At 36.1% G+C, this 27,506-nt stretch overlaps 2 protein-coding genes across 12 annotated transcripts in view; one reads left to right on the plus strand and one right to left on the minus strand.

The window, feature by feature from the left end:
• Positions 1-27,506, plus strand: part of LOC127843715 (endonuclease/exonuclease/phosphatase family domain-containing protein 1-like) — a 130,717-nt gene that overhangs the window by 82,468 nt on the left and 20,743 nt on the right. The window contains exons 1-8 of one of the 10 annotated variants that reach the window (XM_052373465.1): positions 8,752-8,893; positions 9,035-9,096; positions 10,805-10,870; positions 12,731-12,869; positions 17,937-18,093; positions 22,541-22,657; positions 23,959-24,053; positions 24,785-24,844. The exons of the other annotated variants lie outside the window; for them this stretch is intronic. The gene's annotated coding sequence lies outside the window, so the exon portion shown is untranslated. Of the gene's footprint in view, positions 1-8,751; positions 8,894-9,034; positions 9,097-10,804; positions 10,871-12,730; positions 12,870-17,936; positions 18,094-22,540; positions 22,658-23,958; positions 24,054-24,784; positions 24,845-27,506 lie in introns of those variants that run through there. 10 annotated transcript variants of the gene reach the window in all.
• Positions 1-27,506, minus strand: part of LOC127843702 (uncharacterized) — a 154,068-nt gene that overhangs the window by 50,855 nt on the left and 75,707 nt on the right. The window lies entirely within an intron of this gene.

A 27,506-nucleotide genomic window follows, 5' to 3' on the forward strand; every position in this document is an offset into this window, starting at 1 on the left:
TGGCGCATATTGATAAGGAATGTAAACTTATTTTACTTCAATCTGACCCTCTATATGAATGTGCTTGTATTATTGAATCTTTCACTGACTACTATCTTAAACCTTTTATTGAAAATGTACTTAACAAAACTAGAAATCGCATCAAAATTGAGTTTTGTAACAAAGGTCTTGATTTAATTGACCTTCCTAAAATATTCAATGATAAAAATGTACGTCGGTTGATTCCCCCTAATTTCCGCAATACTGAATCACCACATAAAAATCTAAATTCGTCTTAGTTCCTGCTGATAAGGCTGCTAATAATGTATCATATTATGACGAGTGTTTTATGTCTAAACTATTGCACAAGAACTTTCACAAACTACATCATATTGTGAGTACAATAAGCTACCTAATGAAATTATTACCGACCATATTGCCCAATGCATAAGGTTAAATGTAATAGTCAATATTACTGACAAGAAATTGCCATCACTTTACTGGATACCTAAATTACATAAGACGCCATATAAAAGTCGTTTTATCGCTAATTCAGTGTCTTGTACCACCAAACAATTATCAGTGTATCTTACATCTGCATTGAGTGCTATTAGAAATCATATAGCTAAATTTTGTAATAAAGTTTATGAAAATAGTAATATTAACCTATTTTGGTCAATAAAAAACACCTTAGAAGTTATTGATAAAATTGAAAATAAAAAATATAAGGTGTCGCAGGTAAGTACTTATGATTTTTCGACACTATATACAACGCTTCCTCACGCTTTAATAAAATCCAAACTTGTTTCTTTGATTGAAAAAACTTTTGCTAGAGAGAAATGTTTGTATCTAGCTTTAAACACTAAAACAGCTTTTTTTACTAATCAGATATTAGATAATTACATCATTTGGACTGGTCTTGACTTTTGTGCAGCACTTACTTTTCTTTTGGATAACTTGTTTGTTGAAGTTAATGGTAAAATATTTAAACAAATTATTGGCGTTCCTATGGGTACTAATTGTGCGCCACTTATAGCTGACCTTTTTTTATATTGTTATGAAAGCGAATTTATGTTAGAATTATCTAAAACTAAGCAAGTAGATTTGATTAATTGTTTTAACCTTACTAGTAGGTACATTGATGACATACTTAATTTAGATAATCCATTATTTGAACAATATATTCACAAAATCTACCCAAAAGAACTAGTCTTAAATAGATCGTGTATATCCAATACAGACGCTGCGTATTTAGACTTAATGAAAATTCAATACTGCTCCAGCAGCTGGAGTTTCACTTCTTTATATTGTACCACCAAACAATTATCAGTGTATCTTACATCTGCATTGAGTGCTATTAGATATCATATAGCTAAATTTTTTAATAAAGTTTATGAAAATAGTAATATTAACCTATTTTGGTCAATAAAAACACCTTAGAACTTATTGATAACATTGAAAATGAAAAATATAAGGTGTCACAGGTAAGTACTTATGATTTTTCGACACTATATACAACGCTTCCTCACGCTTTAATAAAATCCAAACTTGTTTCTTTGATTGAAAAAACTTTTGCTAGAGAGAAATGTTTGTATCTAGCTTTAAACACTAAAACAGCTTTTTTTACTAATCAGATATTAGATAATTACATCATTTGGACTGGTCTTGACTTTTGTGCAGCACTTACTTTTCTTTTGGATAACTTGTTTGTTGAATTTAATGGTAAAATATTTAAACAAATTATTGGCGTTCCTATGGGTACTAATTGTGCGCCACTTATAGCTGACCTTTTTTATATTGTTATGAAAGCGAATTTATGTTAGAATTATCTAAAACTAAGCAAGTAGATTTTATTAATTGTTTTAACCTTACTAGTAGGTACATTAATGACATACTTAATTTAGATATTCCATTATTTGAACAATATATTCACAAAATCTACCCAAAAGAACTAGTCTTAAATAGATCGTGTATATCCAATACAGACGCTGCGTATTTAGACTTACATTTAACTATTAATAATAATTTGATCAAAACTAGTTTATACGACATACGGGACGATTTTAACTTTGAAATTGTAAATTTTCCGTTTCTAGATGGCAACATTCCTAAAGGACCTTCCTATTGAATTTACATTTGGTACGCTATGCCAGAGCATGTTCGTGTATTAAAGATTTTAATGATCGTAATCTAATATTAACTAAAAAATTGCTAAAACAAGGCTTTTTGTATCATAACCTAAGAAATAAATTTGCTAGATTTTACTCTAAGTATGGTGATTTAATTTCAAAATATAATGTTTCTTTAAAATGGCATTTAAATAATGGAATCTCCCATCCATCATTTTACGGAGATGTTTTGAAGCGTGTCCGCAAATTAAAATATGTTAAACCAAATGTTCATATAAAACTTTTCAATTTAATTAACTTGTTTTTATCAAAAGGATACGATGCTTATGTACTTAAAAACACGTGTTTGATGGTTTTCGATTCACTATATCTTTCTTCCCTTAAAATTTGGAATCATTAGTGATATTATAGGCATTTTTCATTGTTGATTAAAATTGTGTCATTGTGTCGTATGAACAAATCTGCATGAATACTACATTATAGGCATTTTTCACTGTTGAATAAAATTGTGTCATTGTGTCGTATGAACAAATCTGCATGTAAACTACGTTTGGACTCAAATCGTACATCAAATCATTTCTGTCTTCAGTTGTCAAAACACCTATATACTGTTTGATTCCAATGATGTCGCTTTAATGGAATTACCATTTTTATTCATTTGCTTCTTAATATTAAATCACCTAAACTTGTTTTATTAGCAGCACAGCCCCATTTATATTTTTATTTAGTACTGCCCTTGGAATTTGTTCACGTCATAATGGATTTTTGTGGCGTCATACGACCGACTTTCCCAGTTGTAATCTACATGCATAGGTCATTGGGTTTATAACGTTCCATTTTATTTATATTTTCTCTCTGATAGGCGTTTCTTGTTTGATTTAATTATTTTTAATTTGTTTAGCAGTCACATAAACAACCAAGCTATGTAATATGGAATTTTTACACCCATTATTGCTGCTTCTTCCTGTATTTGCGCGATGATTATCTGAGATATTAATTATATGATTCTATTTTTTCAAATCTTTTCTATAAAGAAGGAATGTAGTTGACAATTGTTAATAGTTTTATTTGATCGTTCGTCAAAAAGTTGTAATTCTGTTACTCTTGTATCTTCAATGCAATTGAGTAATTAAATAGTAATTAAATTGAATGCGTTTTAATTCCCTTTTATTATTGTTTAATTTGAGTTACAATGCTATGACGTTAAATTTTATTTACACTTAAATGCATTATGAATATTGCTGGGCCAAGTGTGAGGTTGAGCGCTCTATAACCAGGTTTAAACCCCCAATGCTTTGCATTGACCGTTCCAAGGCGGTGACCCCAGATTTATTCATATTTTGTGTTTATGTTGGTTTGTATTGTGCTGTATTGTGCTGTTTTGTACTGTTTGGGCAATCGGCCACTTGCCTTAAATAAAGGACCAACTAATTGTTTTAATGAAAATTCAATACTGCTCCAGCAGCTGGAGTTTCACTTCTTTATATTGTTCAAGCCATGGCCCAACACAGCATCGTTTACATATCGCAAAGTAATTCTTTATGTAACAGTATATCTTAGTTTTTACTTATGTTCCACATTGTAAAAACCTTAGAACCAATATAGCGCAAATTAACAGAGCTGTGCACTTTGTTGACGAATTTGGGACAGCCCTCGTGGTGCATATACAGCAACCATATTAAAGGAGCGATTGTATTATAATGCATTGAGCGCGTTACAAGGGTGTATATCCGTTTTTACAGCACAATTTAGTCGTTTTGCAATAACACTTTATACACGGTTTGCTCACAAAGTAACACATTTAAGTACTAGTATTTTATCACGTGCTTGTTTCGGTTCCTTTACATAAAAGGCAAGGTGTTTTTAAATCACATATATGTTTTAAATAATTGATATCGATATATGTCCATGTTATATGCCTGTATGTTAACGATCATGTCATGTTTGCCTATTACATATCTTAGATGAATTCGGTCAATATTACTGCCGTATTTATCTTACTAAAATGTAAACTAATGTTTTGAAAAATGAATCTATGAATTATCATGAAAGGCAAACATGTTAACACTTTACTTATAAGAAAAATTTCAACGTTGATCAGTTTCGTGATATCAACGAGTTGTTCTTCACAGTATAAACAGCTTGACATGTGGACGATATCAAGTCTAAGTACATCGCAATCTGACTCTTTTTTTGTCAGATAGGGGGTCATCCGTTTACAAAGTAATTGGAAAATAGCATACATGGAATCTATAGACATCCTTCTTAACCAATTTAATTACAACCCCACCCGACATAAGGTCAGCGCTACACACAGCCAAAAGATAATATGCGTGCACTAGGTCGGTACCGGAAGATACCTCTTGTTTGTAAGAAAGGGGTCATTATTACGGGCCTGTATGTATTTCAGCCTCACAAGCAAAGAATGGGAGGTATGTATGTACCACGTCGCTACCGGGTTATATTTTGGAAGGAGCCAAGCCAATTGCATACCCATTAAATGGAAATAGCACACGGCATAATGTAAGTGTCTCTGATGCCCACCCTTATTCAAACCAAGATAAGCATGCTCGTCAGCTCGATTGATGGCCAACGTGAGGTCCCCGTGCACTATGTCGCTTCATGAGGAAAACTCCTGTATTTAGAAAGTGGTCATTACAGGTACCTATCCATTCTCTAGAAAAACGCCCATGACATGTGTGTACGTTTCCCATGACGCTAAGCCTAAAGAAAACCCTAGCCCCAAAATAAGTAAGCCCGAAAAACAGCCAGCGGAAGGTCGACACCGGGGGATAACGTTCGGTTGTCACAAACCAACCAATACAATTTCAATCTAATTAAACATTGGAAATATCCCTAATTCAAACCCCTGTCCGAATCAAACTTTGTCCGACAATCAGCCGACGGGAGATCTGCGTTTACTAAGTCGCGAACGGGAAAAAGATGTTTTTTGACACGGGCCATTAATAGGTCAATCTCATTCACTGACAAAACTGAACATGTATGCATGCCCCTCTAATGTCAAACCTAAGTTCAACCCGGCCCGGAAATAGGTAATCCAGACATGTTGCCGGGGGGAGGTGAATGCGCACTTGCTTGCTACTGAAAGATAGCTCCTAGATGTTCAAAAGGGGGTAATACAGGCACACACCTATTTACAGAGGATAGCGCATACATCACACGTGTAATGTCCTACGAGGCCAACACTAATTTAAACCCCGGTCCGACACTAGTTCAGTGCGATCGGACGCCGACGGGAGGTTTGCATGCACCAGTTTGCTACTGTGGAGTAACTCTTGTTTTTTGCAGTAAGGGGCATTTACATTTGCAAACCCATTGACTTAAAATGACTATCTCGGCGCATGCGTACGTTCGCTTGCCTCCCTACCAAAGTGAACTATGCAGCCATAATAGAGTAATCATACAGAAAGTCCTTATCAATCATCTTGAACGTGAAACAGTTAAAACGACCGTAGGATGAGTCATCAAGTATCGTGTTTGTTGTGAAAGTGTGGCATACCAAACCCAGCAACTCGGCTGCTTGCGTTTATTTCAAGAAACACTCTCGGTATAGTTATCGATTGACATCGCGAATGACTTGATGCAACGCGTTAATAGTTTGGCAAGTAAACAATGCACTTGTTTCCTTTACATAACACAACTGTGTATTATATGTAGAGCTAAGAGTGGTATTTTGCTTGAAATAATAGTATGCAGTTTGTTCGTTATTGATTTGTTCAATGAGAGTAACACTGTTAACATTATATGTAGGGAATATACATTGCCAACATATATATTTGGTTTATCATCAACCGACAACCCCAAACTGACTCCTAGTATCATCATATCTTTAAAACTATATCATCTTAATCATTCTCGTTTAAACCCGACTGTTCATATTAATCATTTTTGCTTCATTATTACAAAAACTACAACTGGGACACACACAATTAATTGCACAGTTCGTTGAATACAATTATTTGATCAGGATGATGTCAGCCTATCAAATTAGAATTGTTAAGTGCTGTTTAAAGGCAGCACAAGCGCGTGAACATGTATGCGATTAAGTGATTGTAGGTTTTTTGGGCGTTTTAATAAACATTGAATGTCGACTTCCCAGTTAAGTGCTCCAAAGTCCCAAACAAGAGTTTGTTTCCGTTCAATGGACTAACCCGGCTGCTTAGAGTATATAAGCACGTGATTATATCAAGTGACTTTATCAGCGTGATAAAGTCACTTGATATAATCACGTGCCGTCTTACTTTGTCACTCGCACGTAAGCATTTAACAAATTTAGCGCTGTTAGTAACATGTTAATGCATATCTAAACTATTTCATGTATTAAAAACCCGATTTTAAATATATATATATATATATATATATATAATAAAAGTAAAAACACTTGTCTGGGATTTTAAATATATATTGATTTTGCCTACGCGTTTCGCATAGCTCATCAGGGCATAATACAATATATTACAACGTCAAAATGTCATTTTGACGTTGTAATATATTGTATTATGCCCTGATTACTCACAATTTGCTAAGAATCACTTTTTATTTTCACATTAGCTTCACTTTTGGATTACGTTCATTTTAAATAAAGTCTTATGCCCCCTCTTATTCCTTCTCTACACAAACAACGTACCAGATCATGTAAGATCCCAAGTCAGTCTCTTTGCTGATGACACTGCTGTCTACCTCACGATCAACAACCTAAATGATGGCAACCAATAACAGCAAGATCTTAATACCTTGGAAAAATTGGAAACCAAATGGGAAATGCATTTTAACCTCAGTAAATGCGAAGTCCTTAACATAACTCGAAGCAAACATAAACTCAAACATAATTATTTATTGCATTGCCATATCCTTAAAACCGTACCAAGTTCAAAAAACGTATGATTAGACTTTTCCAAAGACCTTTCTGTCAGCACTCACATTAATAGAATATGTACAACAGCAAATAGAACACTTGGTTTCCTTAAACGTAACATCCAAACTAAAAACAAACAAGAGTGCCAAACTGTCACAAGATACGCCCGTTCGAAGGTTTTGGACACCATGCTCAATGCTTGAAAGTGTCCTCAAGACCTAGTTATTGACCCGGCATGACCCATATTTGAACTTGACCTAGATATCACTTAGATGTAACATCTGACTAAATTTGGTGAAGATCAGATGAAAACTACTTCAATTAAAGAGCGGACAACATGCTTAATGCTTGAAATGCACTATGTGACCTCGTTTTTGACCCGGCATGACCCATGTTCGAACTTGACCTACATATCATCTAGACACAACTTCTGACCAAATTAGGTGAAGATCAGATGAAAACTACTTCAATTAGAGAGCGGACACCATGCTAAATGCTTGAAATGCACTAAGTAACCTCGTGACCTAGTTTTTGACACGGCATGACCCATATTTGAACTTGACCTACATATCATCTAGACACAACTTCTGACCAAATTTGGTGAAGATCGGATGAATACAATTTGAATTAGAGTCCGGACAAAGTGGCGCCGTTGAAAATGCACTAATTGACCCTATGACCTAGTTTTTGACCCGGCATGACCCATATTCGAACTTGGCCTATATATCAACTAGATGCAACTGCTGACCAAGTTTGGTGAAGATCGGATGAATACAATTTGAAATAGAGTCCGGACAAAGTGGCCCCTTTGAAAATGCACTTATTGACCCTATGACCTAGTTTTTGACCCGGCATGACCCATATTCGAACTTGGCCTAGATATCAACTAGATGCAACTGCTGACCAAGTTTGGTGAAGATCGGATGAATACAATTTGAAATAGAGTCCGGACAAAGTGGCCCCTTTGAAAATGCACTTATTGACCCTATGACCTAGTTTTTGACCCGGCATGACCCATATTCGAACTTGGCCTAGATATCAACTAGATGCAACTGCTGACCAAGTTTGGTGAAGATCGGATGAATACAATTTGAATTAGAGTCCGGACAAAGTGATGCCTTCCGCCCGCCGCCCGCCGCCCGCCGCCCGCCGCCCGCCGCCCGCCAAGGGGTTTCACATAATACGTCCCGTATTTTATACGGGCGTATAAAAAGTAAAACAAACTGCCAATAAAACTCTTGTCATGCCTCAAGTAGAATACTCGTCTCCCGTCTGGTTACTTTCTTTCTTTGACGTCTCACTTTCAATACTTTTATTGTACAATATTTTCTTTCACTGACAGCTCGATCTGTTTATAATACCCAACAGGGGAGTTCAACAGTATACGAAGACATATAGATAGACGCCATAACACGACAATTGCCCCACGAAATGGGTTTCTTACCAGGTGAGATATTTACGCACTTCTCGTCTTTACAAAACGCTTTCAAGTCGATTCTACGCCAGACATTAATCACATCAGATTTTTTTAAAGATAAGGGAGTACATAAGGAGATGAATATTTTAAATCTTTATTCTGTTTAATCTTTATCTAAACGTGTATTGTTGAAAAATATATTGATTTTGTCGCAAAAATCTCGCAAAAAATTAATGAATATCATCCGACTCCTGCAGACGCTCTTTGATTAGAGTCACAGGAACGTTCTCTTATTGTAACTAGGCGTAAAACTTAGTATAGTGTAACCTGTACATTAAGGTTGCGCTTAATTATGTTTTGGTTTGTCCCAACCGGAAGTCATTCGCTTGTCAAATTTTTCTTAGAACATTTGGAGAAAGAAACAGAAATCCAGATAGTTTTATATATTTCAATAGGAATCAGTAAATGATAAATAAGTCATAACATTAAGAGGTATTACTGCTTTTGTATTTGTGTTTATCATCCCCGATTCTTTATTCTATTCTTTTATTTCTTTACTTAAACTATCGGGCTATCGGTAAAAATACGTTGTTATGAATTATCACTTTCACTGTGTAATAATCATTATTTCAGCTAGCAGAACTAACCCCACCAGCCATATATAGGAACAGCAGGTCGTGAAAAGCACATATTCAGTGAGTAAATTGTGTTTAGTTAGTCATTAGTCAATATTAATTGCCGCCTTAGAGTCTTTTGATGATTTTTGGTTTGGCAGACTCTTGGCGTCAATAGTCCACTCTATCTTTTTAATAGCGAGAGTTTTCCTTCTTTGTCTTAATTGATGCGCAAGGAATTTGGTGCGCAACATTCAAGCCCCGATATCAGACAGTTAATATCAACGGATTGCAATAATATTTATATACCTGTGTAGATAATTCATTTCTCAATAATGTTCCGTAAGAATTATGTAATGACTCTTTCAATTTTGCACGCCTGACCAATTTAAATCAACACACTTCTCACATTTTCCATTACAACGCTGTGCCCGCTGTATACCGCAGGTAGATTTTAATCGATAACGCAGCCTATTACACCGTAATGCCTTCTTCTGATTGGTTGATATTTAAATATTTCATAACATGGCGAGAGGTCAGTGATAGTATTGCGATTTAAGCAGACGTTTAACTGAAACAAATTATGCCTTTTAACTTCAATTCGACGCTATTTGAGGTAAAAATGGACTTCTTAACTAAAACTTTATGAGTTGCTAAAGTTATTTTGCAATTTTAAGCATATTGATATAATAGTATTGTATTTATTTTTCGTTATGGTTTTTACAGACCGGAGTTTCAGCGTTCAGATTTATTCTGAACGCGAATTATTTCAGCTAGTTAGTCATTTGTATGTATTTGTTCATGTTGTATGTTTGTATCATTGAATGATGCAGTATGTGTAGGAATTTATTTCTGTGCAAGATGATTTCAGTCTTCGAAAATAGCTTTGAAAAGTTACATGCCAGTCGGGCCAGTTACTTAATATTTTTTACATGCCTAACATATTTTTTACATGCCCAAACTTTTTTAACCAAAATTATAACAAATCACAACATTTTAACACTTACATGCTTACATGCTACACATAGTAAAGCAGACCATTTGTTTCAATAGTAGTGAATACAATTACATCTAATCAATCACTAGAATTAAGACGGTCGATCGTTACATCAGTGCTCTTGAAAAGAGCGTTCGCTGGTGTCCTCGTACCATTTCTTGGCTTACTTTTTCTCTAAATCATTGTCAATTTTCTATTTTGGAAGTGCTTTATCGGGCTTAGCCCCATCAACATACCTAAGATACTGCCTCTATGTCGACAATGACATTTGTTTACATTGACAAAAACGGAAGCGTATTACTTGATTGAAATGATCGATTCAAAAAGCATCTTCTCGATTAATGTCTAGAGAAACCGTCAATAAGAACCGAATGTGACCGAACTGCATCGGTCAAAAACAATAACGATGACGTGTGCAAGCAGGTGCATGTTGTTAAACCAATCGATTTTCATTGTTTTACAACTTACGGAAATCAATGTGTTTGTTCGCAAAATTGAAAAATAGATCTGCAAATGTCAAGAACCGCTTACGATTTTTTTTATAAACTATCAATTGGCTCTAATATTTTACATGCCCGGCGGACCACAAACGTGAATTTTTGTATGTGCCCGGCAGTATTTTACTCGCCACGGGCGATCGGGCGTGTGCTATTTCGAAGACTGCGATTTATTGTTTTAACTTGTTTTAATATAAATTATAGTGCTTTGATTCTTGTGTGTATGCGTATTGTCATATACTCTTGAGGGGAACCACACATTTAATTTAATGTATGTTGTGTTGTATATTTTCAGGACGTCATCTTCTACTACTGACTTCCTATACCAAAGGCTATAAGAATATTGATAATAAAATAAACGGTAACTTGCTTGTTACGAGCAAAAAAGTTAATACAAATACCCCGCGTGACAGGAGGTTACATTATCATGTGATAAAAATCAAAATAAATTAAAATATCGAGATAATATAAAGATTATTATGCTGATACAGTGTAAGTTCTTTGATGATTTTCAAAATGTTTACCATCTGTATAAGTGTTGTCATTTTAAGTTAACATCAGAATTACAGTTTGTCAACCACTTGCGGTTAATCAGCAGCTCAGCAGTTCCGATTAATTTAATGCCCCAATAAAAACAAAATGAGAAGTGTCTAATGGATACATAAGGTTAAAAAATAAATTAGCACAGTTTTAGCAAAAAAGCTTTTGCATTATGCTGACAGGGGGGATAAATGCAGCAAAAAGTTAACCGGAACTGATTGAATTGAAATGTGCATATTGATATAGAAGGCTTTATTATTTTCAAATAATATTTTTGCTAATTGAAAACAAATGCCATGACAATGTTTTAAAATACAAATTTTGTAAGTTGAATGATTTTGAATAATTCTCTGGAGGATGAACAGTATTGAACTTAAATTGGCTATTTTTGAGAAAAAATGGCATGCATATGCTGTCTGGCCTAACCTGTTATCATAGAAAATTAATTTTACCATTTATTTTTACATCTTCCAGGGGTTTTTTTTACTAAGAAAGTGACGCCGATACCAGAATTTTTCCCCTAAAAATACCATTTCCCCTCCAAAATATAATTTTTTACCAAAATATAATATTTTACCCTTAAAGAAATGTTTTTTTTCTTTTGGGAAGTCGACACTTATCCAATTTGTACCATGTACAACGATCTCTCTCTCCCGACGAACACTCAAATCTTGGAATCCCAGTGATTCTATATATAGCTCTTAAAATACGTCATGAAAACCGGGCAACTAATCGTATTAATCATGTGACTATTTTACTGCATTCCGGTCTTGCGCGAGAAGGGTGTTTCGTCAATTAATTACCGGCAACCAGTCGAGTTTTCATCCGGGTTATGTGAAAGCCAAGATATAAACGTTAAAACAGAAAAAGTCTCACAATTGGCGTTCATACACGAACAAAATAAAACGTTCGGACTCGGAAAATATTAATTGCGTTGACGCATTTTTTAAGAATGAATCATCAAAAACCGTTGAAACCCAGCAGGATACGGAGGTACATGTAATCAACATCGATTAATACTGTCGGTTTATTGTGAAAGTGTAAGTAGACAATCGGCAGCTGCCGCACCTTTCCCTTCCAATACTGTAGCAGATCTAGATCGTCAACCCATTCATCATGAAATTGAAATCATAATATTGAGTGACATCGTTCCCCGGCCCCAGTTGAAAACATTTCCCGTTATTAGATCTACACCTGCAACTTTATTTAGGAATTTGACTTTAATATCATACTTGTTCATGTGTTTAAGAACAAAAAGGTCAGAGACATGCCTCTTTTTCTAAAAAAAACCTGAAGTCTGTAGGTGAGTTATAGACATTGAAATGAACAGTTTTTATTTTTTCCCCAAATATGTCTCTTTCGCGCTCGATTTTCCCCTTTTACCCAGCGTCCAGCGTCTTCCCCTTTTTCTAAAAAAAACCCCTGTCTTCTCACATTGACACTATATCTCGAAAAAATTATTGTGGTCAAAAGAATTAACTTTTTGCCGGGTTATTCTAAATTGGTTGACTGACCGTATTTGCTGTAAAACAATTCATGTTGATGTTCCAGAACAAAAAGAAAATGTAAAAGTCATACAAGAAGAACAGAAACATCTGTTGATTTTGTCAGGTTCCCAGTTTTTAAATACCCCAGCAGACACTTCCCCGGAAAATGTTTACCTGTTATCTACACCTTTCAGAATGGGACAATATGGGACATACGGTCATATTAACCAAATGGCAATGTCACGTTATGATGAAGACTTGTATGACAATCCTTTCTACACAGCCCTCGAGAAGAACTATCATCTACTTCTTGACCAGGCTTTAAGCAGGATTGTAAGTATAAGGCCAGAAAAATAAATTTTGTGCTTATTACAGGCTTGGCAAAATTGGAAAAATCTGCTGGTCATACCAACAGGCATTTCAGAAAATGTGCCGGTCAGGAGAAAATTTAGCGGGACCGAAAAAAAAACAAACTATGTACATTAAAATAAACCCTTTATTTAAGCTTAACAAGCCACTGCCTGTGCTTTATCCTAATAAGATAACAGTTTTTCGATGTTAATCGATTCGAAATACACATGTATGTAACACTTACAGGGCATCTAATTGGTCAAACTATATTTTACTGACCAATGATATCAATTTAGGCATTATAACAAGGTAAACTAAAGTAAGCAGTATCAAAAAAAAAATTGCGGTTAATGGACACTTACTTGTACAATGTTAAATGATAACATTTTTGGAGACCTATGACAATTGCATGTTATAAAGATATCACTAGAATATTGTTTATATTTAATAAACAACTTTTTTAAAGCCATGCTTCATAAATAAATACATATTTTAATGTCCTTAACTACTCAAAAATATGACAAAGCTATCTAGATCTTTTTTGTTAGAACGCAGTTTCCGATTTTACGACTGAGTTTGAAGTAGATGTTGTGTAACCAGTTCGATTTTCTAATTGTACGTAACAAACTTATTGCAAACATCAAAACAATGAGCGATTTCCGCACAGGCTAATCAGTTACTTCACTTTCTGCTTTTATGGTATTTTTCGTGTACAAAAAGTTTCTTAGCAAAAATCCAGTTTAGACGGAAAGTCACAGTGTCGTCCCTGATTTGCCTGTGTGGACTGCACACTGTGACAGGCTAATCTGGGACAACACTTTACGCTCATTCATTAAACCCCCTTTTCACAGAGCACGGCTTATATAAGAAATAAAAGTGGAACATAATGTCGAATCTTTAAGTGGCCTATGTAATGTTGGATTTTCAAGTGATCTGGTTTTTGTTGGATTTTTAGCTCGACTATTATATATGAAATATATTTAGTGGAGCTATCCTACTCACCCCCGCATCGGCGTCTGCGTTAGCGTTAGCGTCTCCGTGCAAATGTTAAAGTTTTCGTACTACCCCAAATATTTTCTTTGTCCCTTGACATATTGCTTTCATATTTTGAATACTTGTTTACCAACATAACCCAAACCTATAAACAAGAGCAGACAACTCTATCAAGCATTTTGTCATAATCATGGCCCCTTTTCCACTTAGAATATGCAGCAAATGTTAAATTTTTCGTACTATTTCATTTTATTTTCATTGTCCCTTGACAAATTGCTTTCATATTTTGCATACTTGTTAACCAACATGACCCCAACCTATAAACAAGAGAAGACAACTGGATCAAACATTTTGACATAATTATGGCCCCTTTTACACTTAGATAATTGAACATTTTGCTTAAATTGCCATAACTTCTTTATTTATGATCACATTTTATTATTACTTTGACAGAACAACACTTACCTGAATAACACAATGCATTCCACCAAAACAATACCCCACGCCCCTACCCAGAATCCCTCCCCCCAACCTCCCCCCCCCCCCCCCCAAAATTTTTATGCCCCTCTTCGAAGAAGAGGGGGTATATTGCTTTGCTCATGTCGGTCCGTCCGTCCGTATGTCCACCAGGTGGTTGTCAGACGATAGCTCAAGAACGCTTGGGCCTAGGATCATGAAACTTCATAGGTACATTGATCATGACTTGCAGAGTACCCCTATTGATTTTGAGGTCACTAGGTCAAAGGTCAAGGTCACGGTGACCTGAAATAGTAAAATGGTTTCCGGATGATAACTCAAGAACGCATACGCCTAGGATCATGAAACTTCATGGGTAGATTGATCATGACTCGCAGATGACCCCTATTGATTTTGAGGTCACTAGGTCAAAGGTCAAGGTCACGGTGACCCGAAATAGAAAAAATGGTTTCCGGATGATAACTCAAGAACGCATACGCCTAGGATCATGAAACTTCATGGGTAGATTGATCATGACTCGCAGATGACCCCTATTGATTTTGAGGTCACTAGGTCAAAGGTCAAGGTCACGGTGACCCGAAATAGTAAAATGATTTTCGAATGATAATTCAAGAACGCATGTGCCTAGGATCATGACATTTTATATGTAGATTGATCATGACTCGCATATGACCCCTATTGATTTTCAGGTCACTAGGTCAAAGGTCAATGTCACGGTGACCCGAAATAGTAAAATGATTTTCGGATGATAACTCAAGAACTCATATGCCTAGGATCATGAAACTTCATAGGTAGATTGATCATGACTTGCAGATGACCCCTATTGATTTTGAGGTCACATGGTCAAAGGTCAAGGTCACGGTGACCAGAAATAGTAAAATGATTTTCGGATGATAACTCAAGAACGCTTTTGCCAAGGATCATGACACTTCATAGGTACATTGATTGTGACTTGCAGATGACCCCTATTGATTTTCAGGTCACTAGGTCAAAGGTCAAGGTCACAGTGACAAAAGTCGTATTCACACAATGGCTGCCAGTACAACGGACAGCCCATATGGGGGGCATGCATGTTTTACAAACAGCCCTTGTTTATTTTTTATTTTTGTTAAACATCATCTAATAAATTAACACACCCCACATAATCATTATACCCCCCTCTCACCCCCCTACTTCCCCCTCCCCCCCCCCCAATTTTTGTTTGAACATGAAATAAATTACCCCACCCCACATTATACCCTACCCCCCCCCCCCCCCCCCCCCCAAATGTTTTGTTCCTTTTTTTATTTTAGAAAGATCGTCTAATAAATTATTGAATATGAACAATTTCCCCATGATGGCTTACGTCATACTGTCAAGCACTCGAATAGTCGAGCGCGCTGTATACTGACAGCTCTCGTTTAATTACCTTGTCAAATACATTTACTAGACAATAATAATTATTTTTTATTTTTGTTCTATGTTTTTATAATCAAATTGAATAACTGGCATCAATGTATTGTGCTAATCTTATTGATGATGTTTTTTATGCCCCCTTTCAAAGAAAAGGGGGCATATAGTGATCCGACTGTCCATCTGTCTGTCCGTCTGTCTGTCGGTCTTGCCATCACACACTTTGCGTTTAGGTTTCGAAAAATGCTCATTACTTCTATGTCCCTTGAGATATAACCTTCATATTTGGTATGCATGTGTATATGAACAAGGCCTTTCCATACGCAAATTTTTTTTTACCCCTGTGACCTTGACCTTGAACTTAGGGTCCGCGTTTAGGTTTCGAAATCTGCGTTTAGGTTTCGAAAAATGCTCATAACTTCTATCAAGCGTTTATAGGGGGCATAAGTCATCCTATGGTGACAGCTCTTGTTCATTCATCATAAGCAAATTGAAGTCATAGTTATGGCCAAATATCAATGTATGCCGTTTGTTAAATATAAAATTGAACTTAATTTATTAGCCAGCCTATAGAGGTCCGCTGTGGCATTTAGATTGTTAACATTAAAAGTAATTTGGTTGTTTTGATTGCAAATTTTTACGCCCCGGATCGAAAGATCTGGTGTATATTGTTTTTGGCCTGTCAGTCTGTCTGTCTGTCATTCATTCATCCATTGTGTGTGTCCCAAAACTTTAACCTTGTTTAAAGTTTTGCAATAACATCTCATGTTTTTAAATCCAATATTTATTTACTCTTTAATAAGAGAATACAAAGATTTGCAGATTACAGTACAGGCAATGTGTACTTTGACAAAAACACGTGTCCGCGGTGTTCAATTTTCCCGATGGGTGACATTTCGCGGGGGGCGGACACGCTACTGACCGGGTGTTCGGCGAACACCCGAAATTGCGGCGATTGCACGCTATCCTTAACAGGAACACCCGTGATCACCGCGATGCTGCGCAGCCACCGTAAACACCTTTCTGCGAGGGTCATTCACACGTTTTAAATGTACATGTACAAAATAAAATCATATACTTCATGTACATGTAGATATTATGTGCACATTTTTTATGTGTACTTAAACTCGGGCAGTACGTTAAGTCGGAAACTAAAACTAAGTGTTGAGATGATCAATACCATTAACTTTTATGGTATTAATCAATGCAATTGTCCTTTTTGTTTTCACAAAATTGGGTTTCATTTTTCCCGATTTCCAGAAAATGACTTGTGCATGTTGCATGAAATCTAAATATAGCGTGTTACAGCGTGTTTGATTTTTATTTTATTCAGATGAAATGTCAATTCCAAATCATTCGCGAGCTACCCTGGTACTTGAGAAGAAATTCACTACGAAACTTTAAATTGAAATTAAAAGATCCCAATGTTGTCTGCGCTACGAAGATTTTGTGTCAAAAATAAATACACCCACGCCAATTTTTGCGCGCTTTTTATGGTTTAGAACAAAGAAAATGAAAATATCATGGGCATATATACATGTATTTATTTGTGGCTACAATTTGTAACAGAACATGAACTCTACAGAACGCGCACACTTGGCGTCAGGTGATTTACGAATGTTAAAATAACCTGTTCTGATTGGGCGCTTATTTCATCAAATCTTTAAATAGAAACATATGCAGAAATTCATTTGATAGTTTAGAGATATGGCGAACGTTTGTGATTTTTGCATTTCTATCACACTTTTATCGTCAACATTGACCAGAATTTGCATGAAATCGGAAATCTCGGGATTATCGGGTAATGGACAGAGACGGGAATTTTTGCATGTATGCGGTAATCGATTGTGATTGTTCGTAATTTCGTTAATTTTTTAGACACCAAACGACACCTATAACATTCAAACGCACGGTAGATTCTTTCTGCAAATTGGTACCGACCTATGTTAATGTTCAATAATTTATTTCTAGCGAACACGATGAACACTGCGGTAGATATTATGGGTCCGCGGTTATTCACGGTGTCCACCTTATGGAAAACGGCCCCCGCAAATATTTTATTTGAACACCCATCGCGGGGGTCGTTTGGTAAGCGAACACCGTAAAATGAACACTGCAACGAGTGGCGTTTGTCAAAGTACACGTTGCCTGTACTGTATAATAATAACTGTTCAATTAAAATTGCAGGCTCTGGAGACAAAATACACTGTCTTACGACAGAAGCTATTGGTTGATTGCTTGGGAATTAGGATGGAAACTGACCAATTGGAGGCCATGTCTCAAAACGACAAGCAGCAAAAAGTGATGATCCTGGATAATCAAGCTGTGGAACAAATCCAAATAGGTGTGTCTAATTGTTGATTGTGTGGGTTTTTATGCCCCCGGTAGGGTGGCATATAGCAGTTGAACTGTCCATCAGTGTGTCAGTATGTGTGTATGTGTGTCAGTCTGTCTATCCGTCCGAAAACTTTAATGGCCATAACTTTTTCAATATTGAAGAAAGCAACTTGATATTTGGCATGCATGTGCATCTCACGAAGCTGCACATTTTGAGTGGTGAAAGGTGAAGGTCAAGGTCATCCTTCAAGGTGAAATGTCTAATATATGGCGTCTGTCCGTCCGTCCAACAACTTTAATATTGGCCATTACTTTTTCACTATTGAAGATAGCAACTGTTTTTGATATTTGGCATGCATGTGCATCTCACGGAGCTGCACATTTTGAGTGGTGAAAGGTGAAGGTGCAGGTCATCCTTCAATGTCAAATGTCTAATATATGGTGTCTTTCCATCCGTCCAACAACTTTAACATTGGCCATAACTTTTTCACTATTGAAGATAGCAACTTGATATTTGGCATGCATGTGCATCTCACGGAGCTGCACATTTTGAGTGGTGAAAGGTGAAGGTGCAGGTCATCCTTCAAGGTCAAATGTCTAATATATGGCGTCTGTCCGTCAGTCCAACAACTTTAACATTGGCCATAACTTTTTCACTATTGAAGAAAGCAACTTAATATTTGGCATGCCTGTGCATCTCAAGGAGCTGCACATTTTGAGTGGTGAAAGGTGAAGGTCAAGGTCATCCTTCAAAGTCAAATGTCTAATATATGGCATCTGTCCGTCCATCCAACAACTTTAATATTGGCCATTACTTTTTCACTATTGAAGATAGCAACTTGATATTTGGCATGCATGTGCATCTCAAGGAGCTGCACATTTTGAGTGGTGAAAGGTGAAGGTCAATGTCATCCTTCAAGGTCAAATGTCTAATATATGGCGTCTGTCCGTCCGTTTAAAAACTTTAACATTGGCCATAACTTTTTCACTATTGAACTTGATATTTGGCATGCATGTGCATCTCACGAAGCTGCACATTTTGAGTGGTGAAAGGTGAAGGTGCAGGTAATCCTTCAAGGTCAAATGTCTAATATATGGCCAGGGGTGTGATTTTTCCGCGGATTTCCGCGGATCGGTTGTCTCGGAGGTCATTTCTGAGATTCGCGTAAATTTGTAAAAAAAAGGGCGGGCAGAGGGGGTACATCCGATTCCGCGGACGTCTTTTATGTGCGGCCCGAAATATCCGCGGCTCGCGAAATCACTCCGCATAGTACACTGGTAGATTCTGCCTAAGCAATTTGAAACAAGCGATGTCATTGGCTGTTGTTTTCCAATCTACCAATTAAAATTGTTCTTTTTAAATGCGTTCGGTATTTCTTTTCTGATTTGTCTGCAAATGGCGCAGTTGCAAAGCGAAAATTAAGTTTATCCAAATGAAAAATATCAATCGAATTAGCGATTGTCATCATATAGTTAGATAGGATAAATGAAATGTGTCTGTCATCGATGAAGACTGCGTTTTAGATACAAGCAACACATATTTTTTTTACAAATGTGCGCAGTGAATTTGTGTCTCGGAAACCAGTGTTTGCAAATTGGAGTTCACTCTACTCGCGAAGTACCAAAAATTCGCGAATATAATACGCACTTTTTTACCTGCCAAATTTTTCTTCAAGTAGGGGGTGCGTATAATATACGAATTTAGATCAGAACAAAAATTTTCCTGTGAAAATGTTCAACTTAATCGTTGTAATTCGCTGCGCGTAAGCCATTTTGAATTACACAATTACATCAAAGGGGGGCAACTGTGCTTACGGTAATTGTCACGGCTACACCGTATAGTACCGTACATGCTAAATAGACCAACCATCGATATTATATATATAATAATAATAATAATACTTATTATTTTATAATTATAATTATCATCTTTCTGAATATTGTCAAATGGAATTAAATGTTATAAAAAAACAGCGTCTCTGTTTCTTTCTTTTGCTGACTGCTTGACCCGGGTGTCAGCAGGTGGCCCATGTGTTATCGGTAAAGGTGCTGAGAAGGGCCATCGCTTGTCAGCGGGACCCGTTTATTCGAGGTGTTGACAAAAAGGGTCCCGATCTAGGAGCCTGAGTAAACGATTGCTAATTGACACTTATTGACACTTACCGTCAAGGGTCTTTATAAACACAAGAACTTAGCAGTGGCCAACATTATCTTCCAAACATCTACAGACTACATATTGTCAAATCAACCACGATCAGAACAGCTCCAAATCACGCAAATCTTTAAAAAATATTTGTCTTGAAATTGTCGAAAAAGGCACTTTTTAGCTCCAACGGTAATATAAGCAATAGACAGATATTTATTATGCAACTGTCATGACAACGGCCCGATAACACATTGCGATCAATATACCGGGGTAGCACTGTGAAACAGATGTGTGATAACGCCAAATTGGTTTGCTATTTTCACAACACAAAAATATATTTTCCCCATTTTGTTGCTTACCCGACGCTTACGCTAGCAAATCTATTTCTCATGTATTTTCCTGTCAAGTCTTTGTCTAAAAGCGCGCGAAAATTAGAGTGGGTGTAAAAACGTAATGTGTACTGGGAATGCAATAGCTTGCCGATATGGTCAATAATTACCGGTATTGCTCTAAATGTCGTTATTGTTTAAAATAATACGTTCAAATAAACTTAATGGAGAAAATATATAAAGACATTTAACATGTGGGAGAATAAATGACAGCGATCACTTTAAACAGGAATCTTCAATCTGAAATTTTATTTTAACAAGTGTGGATACATTTTTTTCGGAAATGACAGTGTCATGGCCGATTTCGGACACTGAATTTTTTAAAGCGTATTTTACTCGGATTTGGAATTTTTACCAAAAAATTTGGACCAAAGTTGGGGGTGCGTATTAAACACGAGGGCGTATTATATTCGCGAATTTACGGTAAAACAATTTAGAAGAGTATCGTTTGAAAATGGAAATAGACAAACATGATTTGATTTATATGTTAGTGGATCTGTGTGTTATCAGATTCACATGCATATTCTGCTTTATTATGTTTGTCACACTGTTCAGTTAACTGAAATAGCATTGAGCTGTAGATGTGAAATGCAAGATTTTAAAAGGTAAACACATTAAAATATATTAATTTTACTCAGTTTAATACATCATTAACTCAACAAGAACACTCAAGTGTGTTTGTTTATATTTATTAATGTTTTCCCCATTTGATATTTAATTAAATAAGTCCATTAACTGTGAATACATTGAACAACTGCTGTTTTTGATCACAGTAAATATTGTTTACGTTGCATCCTCAGTATGTGAAATGTGAAGTTAAACAGGTTTTCATAAACAAATAGTGTTATGAAGTTCAAGAAATTGTTTATTTTAATGTATGTTTTATTTTAATGTCTGTTTAAAGGTTTGTCATTGCGTTATTCGCGCGATTCGCATAGTCAAAATCAGTCGACAGAATTTTCCTCCCCTCTGACTTCGCCTAAATCACACCCCTGATGGCGTCTGTCCGTCCGTCCAACAACTTTAACATTGGCCATAACTTTTTCACTATTGAAGATAGCAACTTGATATTTGGCATGCATGTGTATCTCATGGAGCTGAACATTTTGGGTGGTGAAAGGTGAAGGTCAATGTCATCCTTCAAGGTCAAATGTCAAATATATGGTGTCTGTCCGTCCAAAAACTTTAACATTTGCCATAACTTTTTCAATATTGAAGATAGCAACTTGATATTTGGCATGCATGTGTATCTCATGAAGCTGCACATTTTGAGTGGTGGAAGTTCAAGGTCAAGGTCATCCTTGAAGGTCAAAGGTCAAACAAAAAACAAAATAATAATAAAATAAATCAAAGCGGCGTTCTCACGAAGCTGCACATTTTGAGTGGTGGAAGTTCAAGGTCAAGGTCATCCTTGAAGGTCAAAGGTCAAACAAAAAACAAAATAATAATAAAATAAATCAAAGCGGCGTTCTCACGAAGCTGCACATTTTGAGTGGTGGAAGTTCATGGTCAAGGTCAAACTTCAAGGTCAAAGGTAAAAAATATATATTTTTTCAAAGCGGCGCAATAGGGGGCATTGTGTTTCTGACGAACACATCTCTTGTTGATGTTTACTTCAGCTTCTACTGTCTTTTGTATGAGAATTGTGTTTTGTTAAAAACTATTTTACCGTTCAAACTACTTGTCCTTTCTTTAGAATAGCTTTAAACATGCGCATCCGGGATGAAACTTTCAGGGAATTTTTTGTTTAAAGGTGGTCTTTTTGAATAAAATAATCCAGTTTTGGCAGCCTGTGTTGTCCCTGGTTAACCTGTGGGAACGGCACGGGCTAATGTGGGAGGACACTACGCAAGTGCATTAAGCCCAGTTTTTGCAGAGCACCGATCATATAGATGACTGGATGTCTTAACTCTTTTCAGGCAAGATAATGCCATCTCTCTTAGGGGAGGGGTTTCACCTGCAAGTGACTGTCACCCAAATGATGGGGTTGTGTAAGCATGTCTTCCAAAACACGGTCAAGGGTCAGCAAGTCATAGGTAAGTGCCCTTTTTAAATTCATTAAAATAATCTCAGTCTGTTGTGAATTGAAGCCTGTTTATAGTTGTTTATCATGTATGTTTTTATGCCCCCGAAGGAGGGCATATAGTGATCGGATCGTCCGTCCGTCTGTCCTTCCTTCACACTTTGCATTTAGGTTTCGCATTTAGGTTTTGAAAAATGCTCATAACTTCTATGTCCTTTCACATAGCAACTTGATATTTGGCTTGCATGTGTATCTCATGGAGCTGCACATTTTGAGTGTTGAAAGGTAAAGGTCAAGGTAATTCTTCAAGGTCAAGGTAAAAAAACTTATATCAAACTGAAAGCGGCGCAGTAGTGGGCATTGTGTTTGTGACAAACACATCTCTTGTTGTAATTATGCCGATTCTGTTTAACTATTATCATATGTGTTTTCTTACAATTATTCAATATAAGATCATCATATTCATGCTGAAAATACAATTAAATATGTATGATGTAATGTTTACCAAAAACATCTTATATGGGAACATTAATTTTAACCTTGAGGGGGCAGTCATAACTATTTTACAAACAACAATTTGTTTCAGTAATAGAACTTTCAATGTAAAATATGTCATCAAAATGACTCGACCCATTATTTAAAGTAAAATTTCAAAGTTTTTGTTATGCCCCCGGATCGAAAGATCGAGGGCATATTGTTTTCCGTCTGTCCTGTCCGTCTGTCATTCATTTATTCATTCATTGTGTGTGTCCCAAAACTTTAACCTTGGTTAAAGTTTTACAATAACTTTTGCATTATTGAAGATAGCAACTTGATATTTGGCATGCATGTATATCTCATGGAGCTGCACATTTTGAGTGGTTAAAGGTCAAGGTCATCTTTCAAGGTCATTGGTTAACTATATGGCTTCAAAGCGGCGAAATAGGTGACATTGTGTTTCTGACAAACACATTTCTTCGTGGTATTGAATAGCATTTTTCTGGACTTCATCAATGCATGTAGTGCAGAGAACATTGCGCTGGCGTAAATGCAAATGAGGCATACTTTTCTCATCAGTAAATACAACAATGAAAGACAGAGAAATTTTCCTAATTTTTTTTTTTTTAATCAAGATTAAAACTGGGAGTTCACAGGTTTGATTCCCACTGTGGGGGCTTCTTTAGATCTCCACAAAAAAGAAACCAAGTTATGGTTATTAACAATAAAGGAATGTACTCGAAAGCGTTTAAATAAAGCTTAGGTTGTTAATTCTATAAAGCTAAACTAAATAGTTTGCAGAAAGTTAAGATTACTTAAAAGAGCTCTGTTTGACAGGAAGTGCAAAAACCAAGGAGAATCTTGACCAGTTGTAGCTGACATTCTGCATAGACTATTAGAAGTTCTTGGGATCTGTCACTCCTGCACTTGTGGTACAGGATCGATTGATCCAATTTGTAGCGGCCAGTTTTAGATTGTTTTTGGATCAAGTTATTTATTTGACTTTATTGTTATCATTTTAATGTATTGGTCTTCTTTTAGTTGACATATGTGTTAGTAAACAAATTAAAAAATAAGTAAAATTCTATTGGTTTGGAAGGGTTTGAGAAAGCGTAGTGAAGCCAACCCTTGAATAGAGTCCGTTTGATGTAGCTTTCTGCTTAACTTTTAAAACACTTAAAACAGTTACTTTACAAAAACAGAAACTATATTATCAATAGTGAAAAAGTGTCGCTTTTGTCAGTGAAACTATTAAATAACTTTAGGGGATAGATTTTGAAGCTGTTTGAAAACAAATACAATCGGGTATAAACAGCTTTCCTCCTTACCTTTTGGGGAATGGCACGAGATCTGGTCCAATTTGGGAAATTAGCCCTGTTTATTAGATAATATGGATTCAAAAAAGGTTCAAATACATGTATCAGATATGGGAATGGTACTGTTTACTGGTACCATATTAATAGAGAGGGAAATCGCTGGATTCATATTTTTAAGCTATTTCCAAATATGAATAGATGAAGTTCCAATGTTCTAAGGAAATTCACTATCAAAACACATAAAACAGATAGGTGTTTTGAAGGATTGAATATTATGGTCATCATTCAATAAATTAGACTTCTCAAGTTCATTGATCATAAAACGCTGGTTTTTTCTTCTACTTCAGGATTTGATGTCTGGTCAGGTGACGAGAGCCATGCAGTTAGTCCTGAAGGACAGTCTGGTGGTAATTATTTATGTCTACAATACAGGAACAACAAGTTACTGAACTTTTTTCTTAGTTGCCGGAACCATTTTATATGAATTGAATTTTCCAGATGTTTTATTTTGTTTCATTTTTTTTTCTTTTTATGCCCCCATTTCGAAGAAAAGGGGGTATTTAGTTTTCGCACTGTCCGTCGGTCGGTCGGTCGGTCGGTCACACTTCGTGTCCGCTCTCTAATTCAAATAGTTTTCATCCGATCTTTACCAAACTTGGTCAGAAGTTGTATCCAGACAATATCTAGGTCAAGTTCGAATATGGGTCATGCCGGGTCAAAAACTAGGTCACAGGGTCGCTTAGTGCATTTCAAGGATTTAGCATGGTGTCCGCTCTCTAATTGAAGTAGTTTTCATCTGATCTTTACTAAACATGGTAACAAGTTGTCTTAAGACAATATCTAGGTCAAGTTCGAATATGGGTCATGCCGGGTCTAAAACTATGTCACGGGGTCACTTAGTGCATTTCAAGGATTAAGCATGTTGTCCGCTCTCTAGTTTATATGACTTTCTGATTTATTTTGATATTCTAAGACATTTTAATGCCCTCAAAGGAGGGCATATAGTGATCGGACTGTCCGTTTGTCTGTCTGTCTGTCTGACCGTCACACTTTGCGTTTAGATTTCGAAAAATGCTCATAACTTCTTTGTCGCTTCAGATGCAATTTCATATTTGACATGCATGTGTATATGGACAAGGCCTTTTCATACGCACACAAATTTTTACCCCTGTGACCTTGACCTTGAACTTAGGGTCCGCGTTTAGGTTCGAAATCTGCGTTTAGGGTTTGAAAAAAGCTAATAACTTCTACCAAGCGTTTACACAGTTATACTTTTATGTAGTGACAAAGTTACAGTTGGGGGCATCCTTGTCTTGTGGACACATTTCTTGTTGTTAATACGACTATAGCATCATCTTTAAACAGCAAGCTGCGTCTTATTTTGTTTTAGATTGCCCAGATCAGTGAGACTATTGTGAATATCAAGACCTGCATACAGATTTAAACTTTTCTTTTTTTATAACTCAATTAAGGTTTGGTTAAGTTCTGAAACATAGCATCTTCATCTGCTACTTTTTGTTTCACAAAACGTAGTGAAAACAATTTTCCTTTTTATCAGAACGTTAATTAAATGTTAATTTAAAAGCATGTGATTTAGAAGATCTGACACTTGTTCCTATGTCATATTAAACTTATCCAGGAAATGTGTTAGTAAGCTTGCAAATGGTTGGCCTTTTAACAAAATTCCTGATCTTGTATAATAAAATGTGGTATGGAGTGACAATGGGAATTAGCCGTTCTTGATGTCTTTTAGCTCACCTGCGCATGCAGTGTTCATGGTGAGCTTTTTTAATTAATTGAAATTATTTTTATGCCCTAAAGAATGGCATATAGTCATCGGACCGTCCGTCTGTCTGTCTTTCCGTCACACTTTGCGTTGTGGTTTTGCGTTTATGTTTCGAAAAATGCTCATAACTTCTATGTCGCTTCAGATAGCAACTTGATATTTGGCATGCATGTGTATCACATGGAGATGCACATTTTGAGTGGTGAAAGGTGAAGGTGAAGGTCATCCTTCAAAGTCAAATGTCTAATATATGGCGTCTGTCTGTCCGTCCAAAAACTTTAACATTGGCCATAACTTTTTCACCAGTGCTCCAGATAACATGCGTAAAGGCCTAAAAACGAATAAAATTTCTTAAATAATAATTTAGATTTAAAATCTTTGCGTTAAGTTACGCATTGAAAAAATAAAACAGGAATTCAAAATTTTTGAACGTGCATAAAACTGCCAGTAGCAAATTATATACGGTAAACATTTCATCCCGGTTCTGACTCGTCTAGGCGCTCAATTAAAACTACAACTTTAAGTCAACGTCACTCAAGCGTTTGCTGTGAGGAAGAGCCACACCTAAGAACAGTCGAAAGGCCAAACGGTCTCGATTCTGTTCTCCTAGTATTGCAGGCGAGTCATTACTGTTTATTGTACCTTTTTAATTACCTTTATCATAATTTGTATACACAAGTTATATACTGTATACCTATTCAAAATGTCATTAAAATTAAATGTTAAATATAGTTTTTGATATGACTTTAACGGTGACCAAAAGGCCATTATGACCTAAGCCGAAGTGTCAGTGACCGTTTTACATAAAAAATCAAAATGGCCGACGGAAGCGTAGAAGGCAAAAAAGCCATTTCAGTGTCGAAAGTCTATGCTGCATGCATTCTTTCAATTAGGTTCAAATACCCAAAGCATGGTTTCGTCAATAATTGATGAATTTATAAGCTCATGCGAAAATGACTCAATTTGTTGATGTGTCAAAACAATGAATACACAATTATTTTGTAATATATTGTTAAGAATTAATTTTATCAATAGGGGGTAAAATAAGAATTAAGTTTTAAAATAGGGAGTAAATAAGAATTTGACCAACATTTTATTGGAGCTCTGTTGAAACTATTGAAGATAGCAACTTGATATTTGGCATGTATGTGTATCTCATGGAGCTGAACATTTTGAGTGGTGGAAGTTCAAGGTCAAGGTCATCCTTCAAGGTCAATGGTCAAAAAAAAATAATTCAAAGCGCGTTCTCATCAAGCTGCACATTGTGAGTGGTGGCAGTTCAA

This window comes from Dreissena polymorpha, chromosome 9 (assembly GCF_020536995.1).
Source record: "Dreissena polymorpha isolate Duluth1 chromosome 9, UMN_Dpol_1.0, whole genome shotgun sequence".
In the NCBI taxonomy this organism is placed as follows: Eukaryota; Metazoa; Mollusca; class Bivalvia; order Myida; family Dreissenidae; genus Dreissena; species Dreissena polymorpha.